The 8420-nt window shown below is 46.8% G+C and overlaps 1 pseudogene; it reads left to right on the top strand.

Moving 5' to 3' along the window:
- Positions 1-505: 505 nt before the first annotated feature.
- On the top strand, positions 506-1221 carry LOC121456363 (annotated as a pseudogene).
- The last annotated feature ends 7199 nt before the right edge of the window (positions 1222-8420 follow it).

Genomic DNA, 8420 nt, shown 5'->3' with positions numbered 1-8420 from the left:
ACACACATACGCCCTACACACACATACCACATGTACACACACATACACCCTATACACACACACATACCACACGTACACACTTTCATGCACAAACACACATGCACAAAGAAAGAAAAGAGAAAAACCCCATAGTATTAACAGCAGTAGTAACTTCAGCTCACTCCTTTTGGGTTAGCTCTGCGTGAAATGTGAAATTTTCCCTTTACCATTTGAAGAAAGGCTGTCAGATTCTAGAACACACAGGAAAGATGTCAACAGTAGTGCTGAAGATTCAGTTTTTCAGTGTATGTGCTGATCACTCAGAGGAGAAATTCAGCTACTTTAAGGCCAACTAAACATCAAGAGACCTTATTATTTTTATTTTTTTAAAAAAATAGTGTCTGTAGTCTGGCCCATAGTGTTCAGCAACCCAGGACGGATCCCCAGTGTGTGACACCCTCCCGGCCTGATAAAGGGCCACCTCCACAGCTCTTGGTTGGGCATAAGTCAATCCCCTGCTCTGAGAATGGCTACCTTTCAATATGAACCAGAGGCTGAAATTGATGTTGGTGTCCATGGGATGATGTACAAGGCCTGAGATCAGGGCCACTTTGTGATGCTTAGGAGTGTGAGAGTTCCTAATGGAGAATGAACTAGAGGGAGCTTTTCCATTAGCACAGCTCATGAGGTGGTCTTAACTGAGGAGGCTTTGAGCATGTTGTTGTAGCTACTTGCAGGAACTGATCCAGACATCAAGGTCACCCTAGTGTTTGAGCATATTGACCAGGATCTAAGGACATACCGCGACAAGCACCCCCACCAGGCTTGCCGGTTGAGACCATCAGGGATCTGATGGGTCAGTTTCTAAGCAGCCCATATTTTCTTCATGCATATTGCATTGTTCACTGGGACCTGACACCAGAGAACATTCTGGTGACAAGTAACGGGGCAGTCCGGCTGGCTGACCTTGTCTTAGCCAGAATCTACAGCTGTGTCTTTGCAGACATGTTTTGCTGAAAACCTCCCTTCTGTGGAAACTCCGAAGCTGGCCAGTTAGGCAAAATCTTTGCTCTCATTGGATTGCCTCCAGAAGATGACTGGCCTCCAGAGGTAAAGCCTCTTTCCTCAGAGGGCCTGAGATGGAGGAATTCAACGTGCATCTGGAGATGCTGACTTTTAACCCGCAAGCGAATCTCTGCCTTCCGAGCCCTGCAGCACGTGTCCACACAAGGAAGAAGGTGACCCGGAGTGGGAAGAAGAGTGGCTGCCTCTCCCCGCTTCTGGACACTTGAGTGGAGAAAATTTACTGAAAAGGCCACCTCTGCCTTCCTCTAAGGCTGTGGAGATGCCTCCAGTTTTTTGTTTTCTGTTTTTGTTTTTCCAGAGACTATTTAAGCATTAAGTGACATGCCCTACTCCTCCATATGAGGCTCACCCTTTTGCCTTCCCATTTCTCTTCACTAAAGCACGGGCATACCTTGTCTTCTTTTCTCCATGATTTATATAGGGATTTTTTTTTATGTGTACAGAAAAGCAAAATAAGACAAAGGGAAAAAAATAAATAAAAAGAAAGATAAGTTTCCTCAAAGTTTGGTGAGTCTGTTGTGGGGACACTGGCTCACTGATGTAATCTGGTTCCTCACCTGGCAAAGGTAAGGAATGAATAGGCTGGTACATGCCAAACACGGGCTCAGGGGATTGGGTGAGAAGTGTGATAATCATTCTCTGGACACTCACGCTTTAGTTGCATTTGGGAGGCCTCCAATACACTGGTGGGAATAAAGAGAAATTTCCCAGAGTGGTTGGTACCAAGAATGAGCACGAGACTGCTGAGGTAGGAAGCACCTGGTGGTGGCTACTTGAGAGTGAGCAGGCAGGGAACACTGTTCTCGAAGGTGATGTCTGAGCTGAGCTGCAAGAAAGAAAACAAATGGCCTCTGTAAAGACCCGGGAAGAATGTTACCAACCAGAGGAACAGCATGGGGACTGACTGGAAAGGCAGAGGATATCTGGAATGTCTTGAGTCACAAATGTGAGGTGTGACAGAAACACAGTAATCAAAGTGAGCTGGTATGGGACATAGGTCACACATGAGGACGGGAGGTGAAATCCACCTAAGAGTACCTGTAGACAGTTCCAAGGATGTATGTGCACGCATGTGCATGTGCGTGTGTGTGTTTGTGTGTGTGTGCGTGCGTGTGCATATGTGTGTGTTTTATCCTGACTGGGAGGCTCTTAGGGTGCTTTTGAGCTGAGGAACTGACAGGAAGGAAGACAGGTCTATTGGACAGGAAGCTCTGGTAGAACACAGGCAAGAGCTTCTTATGGTCTGACTAGTGTGGCATCTGTAGAAGAGATAAGTGGGCAAAATAGGAGCTATTTAGGGAGCTGGGTGTGTAGTCCAGAGACAGAGCATGTGCTTGGGATGGACGAGGCCCTGTGTTTGATCCTCACCATCAAATAGAAACACAGATGGGTGTGTGTAAAATGGTGGTCTGGTTAGTCTAGGGGTCTTGATCCAGTTCATGTTCTCTGCCAGCTAAAGAATAAAAAGATAGGAAAAACTCAAGCATAACAGATAGACTGAGGGAAATTCTCAAACACAGTAAACAGGATCAGATAGGATGAGCAGTGAAAGAAAGGCTTTCACTAGGGGTGAGGAAGCACACACATATAGCAGACACACACACAGGGACAAAGACCCTCCAGAGACCAGAAGGGGGCTGGGGAAGTCTCCCTTGAGGATTGCGCTCTCTCTCTCTCTCTCTCTCTCTCTCTCTCTCTCTCTCTCTCTCTTTCTCTCTCTCTCTCCCAGCTGCCTGCAGATCAGGACGTAAAGCTCTCAGCTACTGCTCCAGTGTTGTGCCTTCCTGCTTCCCATCACGATGGTCATGGACTAAGCCTCTAAAACTGTAAGCCATCCCCCAACTAAATGCTTCCTTGTGTAACAGCAGTTCTCAGCCTGTGGGGCTCCAAAAGGATTTACGCTATGATTCAAAACATAGCAAAATCACAGTGACAAAGCAGCAATTAAAATATTTTTATGGTTGGGGGGGGGTCTGTACTGAAAGGTCACAGCATTAGGAAGGCTGAGAACCACTGCTTTATAAGTTGCCTTGGTCATGGTGTCTGTTTACAGCAGTTGAACAGTGACTCTCTGCCTTCTGACCTGGAATTATGGGGTGCGACATCACCCCCTAGCATTTCTGGTCCCTTTTCTTGAACAGCAAGCACTTTGAGCACTGAGCTATTTCCCCAGCTTCTGGCTCTTTTGATCTTTTGGGTATATGTCTAGATATGGAATTGCTGGGTCATGTGGGAATGCCATTTTTTTTTTGTTTGCTTGTTTGCTTGTCAAAACAGGGTTTTTCTGTGTAGCTTTAGTTGTCCTGGAACTCACTCTGTAGACAAGGCTGGTCTCAAACTCAGACATCTGCCTGCCTCTTCCTCCTGAACGCTGGAATTAAAGGCGTGTGCCACCAAAACCTGAATTTTATTTTTTTGGTGGTTCTGAATATCAAACCTAATAAGCCTTGTGTATATTAGGAAATCCCTCTACCACTAAGCTATATCCCCAAACCTATGTTTTCTCTCTTTCTCTCTCTCTCATGTTTGTAGGGGGGTAACTGTAGTTTTGACATTCTTGTAAGCAACTTCAAAGATTCCGATTCCTTACACCCATATCAGCAAAGTTATCTTCTGGTGTTTGCTTGTTTAAGGTTTAATTTTATAATTTTAAATTTGTTTTTACTCTTTTTAAATCATATATATTTGTGTCTGTGTGTGGATATATGCACGTGGGTTCAGGTGTCCTAGGAGGCCAGAGGTACCAGATTCCCTAGAGCTGGAGTTACAGGTGGTTGTGAGCCACCTGATGCGGTGCTGGGAACTGAACTTGGGTCCTCAGGAAGAGAGGCATATGTCTGTAACCTCTCTGAGCCATCTCTTCAGCACCTGTTTCTGCAGGGTTTTAATTTGTTTGTTTGTTTATTCTAGGGTCTCACCATGCAGCTCTGGCTGGTCTGGAACTCTCTTCATACAATGGACAGCCTTGAACTCAGGGATCTGCCTGCCTTCCTCTGCCTCCTGAGGGGTGGGACTAAAGATGAGCCCTTTGCTGAGAAGTGAAGTGTCTACTCAGCTTCTAGAGTTAGCAGTCAGTATGTGGCAGGTTCAGTTAGAACTCTGTGTGAAATCAGTTTTATGTGTCTCCCTCCCTGGGAAGAATGTCTAGGTAGCGGGTGGAATATTATGCCCAGGTGTTTCTGTGAGGGTTTGTTCTAGAAGAAACCAGAAAGAATTTGAATCAGTACACCAAGTAAAGACCCACCCTTGCCTGTGTGGACAGACACCACCCAGAGACTATCAAAAGAAAGCCTGCAAAGAACAAAACACAGGAATGGAACATTCTTTCCTCCTCTTCTTTTCCCTCCTCCTTTCCTGACTCCTTCCTCTCACACCTCCCCCCCCTCTTCTTCCCCACCTCTCTCCTCCCTCCTCTCCTCCTTCCCCCTCCTCCTTTTCCTTCTTCTTCTTCTTCTTCTTCTTCTTCTTCTTCTTCTTCTTCTTCTTCTTCTTCTTCTTCTTCTTCTTCTTCTGCAGTCCATGCTAGTCTGGAACTCACTATGTAATTGAAGATAAGTTACAGCCTTTCAGGTCACTTAAAAAAAATCTTCAGTGGAGGAACATCATGTCTTTCTTGATAGGATTGCCAGATACTGTACACTGCCACAGGCTCATAACTCCAGCAATGACAAAGAAGGCCAGTGTGGAGCTGAGAAGATGACTCAGTTGGTAAAGTTATCACTGTGCAGGGATGAGGATAGGAGATCTAGCCTTAGTGCCCACATTAAACAAAAACAAAAGCAAGCTGGATGCAGTTGCCCTTACCTTTAATTTCAATGACAGAAGGGTAGAGACAAGAGGATGTCCGGGGCTGCTGGCCAGCCAGTCTAGCCAAGTCAATGAACTCCAAGTGGACCTAGCTGAGGAGCTATGGAGGGCTGCTAGCTGCTCATGGAGACAGCCATTCTTTAGGGGTGCGGTGCCTTGGAAGTTGAGCTTGTTCCAGCGGATGGCCTAGAATCTATGCTTATGTGGGAAGTACTAGATGGACTTGGTGTGTTATTAAAAAATAAAAGAGGACATGAAGTGTTGGAGGGGGATGGGGGAGATCCATATGAGTAGAAGGAGGAGGCTAGGGGCAAATTTGGCAAAAATATATTGTATACATGTATAAAATTCTCAAAGAATAAATAAAAATAAATAAAACAATCTGTGTTGGGAGCATATCATGAAGGTCCTTGTGCCCACAGATCTCCAGTTAAGCACCTGTTAAAACAGGCTTGTTTTTCCAATGGGAAAGATGTAGCAAACCTGTTCTTCCATCCAGAAAGCTGGGAATTGGAAGTGATTAACTGCCTAGTGATCTGTGTATCTGTTGGGCCAGGCCATATCAAGCTCCCACAATCAGGACCGGAGGTGACTAGTAATCTAAATGACCCTTACAGCCAGGGGATCCCTAAGCCCCCACAACCAGGACCGGAGGTGACTAATGGCCCAAATGACCTCTATGCTATCTGTTTGGCTGAGAACAGGCCAGACCCTTCCTTAGGCCTTTAACTAGTACAGGTAGCCTATCTCTAGAACCCATCTTTTTGAAGGACATGGCATGCACCCTGGGTTGAGTGTCAATGTGATTATGCTTCCTGAGCAACGGGATTCTATAACAGAATAATTCCAGAAACATCCCCACTCCCACCCGCTAAATTATATGGGGCTTAAGTTTGTTGGGAATAAACTGCGTGATATCAGACTCCCCAAAATCTTATTGCAGGTTGATTTTCACTTCCACCTCTTTGAGGTTCTCTGCCTGACACCTGCAGAGATCCCATCAAATATGCTAATAAAAATAAGGCGGAGAGCATTTGAGAAGGCATTGAGCTCTGGCACCCACAAGCAGGGCATGGGTGCATGTGCATGCTTGAGTGTGCGTGTGTGTGCACGCACATGCGTGCACACACACACACACTCACACCCACACTCTCTCACACACATACTCAAACACATACCACAAACACACACACTCACACACACACCCACAACTCTCTCACACACTCACACACACACTCTCTCACACACACAGACAGATGAACATAGCAAATTTGACTCACGTCATGCTTTACTTCCTGTTCTCTTCAATCTGCAGCCCATGATCCTTTGTGTCAATAAACCTTAGTTCCTCCATTGTATTATCACCCTGCTCACCTGAATTTCAAAGTCCCAAGTCCAGCCATTTGTTCACGTCCCTCCCACCCTAAATCAGTAAAGGAAATCCCACAACTTTGTGACTTGGTGTCTGCGCAGACTGGCATTTCCAGTCACAACCCAGAGTGTCTCTCCCAGCAATCAGCTACCATCCCGGCCACATCTCAATTCAGCTTCAGCCTGGGCTGGAGGGGAAACCGGCCGGTTTATTTTGGACTTGGATTTTAGAAGTCAGATTAGGAAGTTTGGGGGACAGAATAAGCTTGGATGGAAGGAAAACAAAGTTCATAGAGGGGGTGGAGTGGTTGAGACTCACGGAGTCTGGGTGTGGCCCTGTCTTTGAGAACTGTGACACCAAGGCGAGGGACTGATTGTTCAGGCTCCTGCAGAGTTCCCAGAATGTGGGCATATAACTAGGCTGGCTGTTGTCCAGCTGAGGTATGTTACACAGAAAAGCTGGAGATGGTTAGAGATGGTGCAAGAGGCCTTGCCCAGCTCTCAAGCTCCTGGCAGGTGGGAGACAAGCAGTTTCCTGGGAGGGTTCAGAAGGAAGGGGGCATCAAGGGGAAGCCAGGCCTGGGAAGGCAAGGGCAGGGGTAAGAATGTCACATTAGATCCTAGCCTCTACTCAGCCACACCGTCTGCTTCAGCCCCAGTGAGGGGACTCTAGCCTGCCTGAGCACGGCAAACACGGCTCTGGCAGGCCTTGCCTTCCTCCCCCATTTCCTCTGCTTTGCTAAAAAGCAAAGGATTCAGATTACATTCCTAAAGCTATCCACCAAGGTCTATTCCCTTATTCGGCCTCTTCCTTCTCCTGAGGCTGACTATTAAGGTCCAGCTATCAAAGTATTGAAGTCCAGCAATCAGAAGCCCTTTTGTGACTACTCTAACTAACCTGTCCAATCAAAATTAAATGCCTCACCCTAACACAGGGTTTCCCTTTTTACCTTTATAAACTGCCATTTGCCTATGGCCCATGTCTGTCTCTTCTCTATCCAGAAGCAGTTCTTTATCCCTCTGGTACAAATATTCCCTCCCCTTCTCCCCTGTTTCTTCCTCCCACTCTAGCTCCTGTCTCTGTCTTTGTCCTGTGTGTCCTTTTGGGACACATAAATCTCCTCTGTGCCGAGAACTTGGTCTTGAGGTGTTCTGAGCCAACTGAAGGTCCTTACACTCAACAGGATACCTACATGCACCTTCTGAGACACTGTCTGTGCGTCCTTAGAGGTCTTGGTGCCAGGCTCTCTCAGCTGGGAAGTGAGTTAGCATCAAAGGGGGTACTGGTGGCCACATATCCTGCTCCCCAGCCCCTGCCCTCTATGAATCCAAGAGTGTGGCTACAAACTTAAGCTATGAAACGTCCTCCAGCCTCAGAAAACTATAAAAAGACACCCCATTTGTGACCTTCATCAGAGATCCTGCCATGCTGTCTCTGAGGCAGGGGTGGAGTGGGGCAGGTGGTGAACTCTCTTCTGAGTCCCTGCCACACTTCCTGTTCACAGTATCAATAAATCCTCCAGTATACTCCTTATTTCCCATAATACATCTCAGTGTCCCTCGTGAACCCCCACTCCGAAACCTAGCAATGAGGAGATGTGGAAATCAACTAAGGGTGGGTGCCCCTAAACAGGGCAGCGGAGTTGGGAAGGCAGAGCAGTGTGGAGGACTGGTGGATAGCAGGGGAGAGGGCGGTGGGGGGAGGCTCAGGGGGGAATCGCCATGAGAGTTTTTTGTTTGTTTGCTTTGTTTTTTTATTTTTCTAGTCAGGGTTTCTCTGTGTAACCCTGGATATCCTGGAACTCATTCTGTAGATCAGGCTGGCCTCAAACTCAGAGATCCACTTGTCTCTGCCTCCTTAGTGCTGGGATTAAAGGACTGAGCCACTCACTGCCTCTGAGATGGCTCAGAGGTTTGAATGGGAAGCTTGCAGCACCCAGTGCTGGCAGAATCTAGGCTCAAGGTTCACAGGATCAGGTTTTAGACTTTTCCATGCCAACGTAGGCAGAGACACTGGGTAATAGTTCAAGTCCCTGTATTTTTTTTTTTTTTTTTTTTTGCAACCTATTAAGCAGTCTGCTAAATATCACCTTGGTGATAAGGTCATCCACCCCTGCAGAACCAGCTTGGCTGGGTCTGGCCAAGAGTAGAGGTGAGTGCTCTAAGGTGTGAAACAT

This window comes from Microtus oregoni, unplaced genomic scaffold, assembly GCF_018167655.1.
Source record: "Microtus oregoni isolate MIOR12 unplaced genomic scaffold, Mior012 000015F_ref0000493, whole genome shotgun sequence".
Taxonomy (NCBI): domain Eukaryota; kingdom Metazoa; phylum Chordata; class Mammalia; order Rodentia; family Cricetidae; genus Microtus; species Microtus oregoni.
The sequence above is the reverse complement of the archived record's forward strand: the minus strand, read 5'-3'. Positions and strand labels throughout refer to the sequence as shown.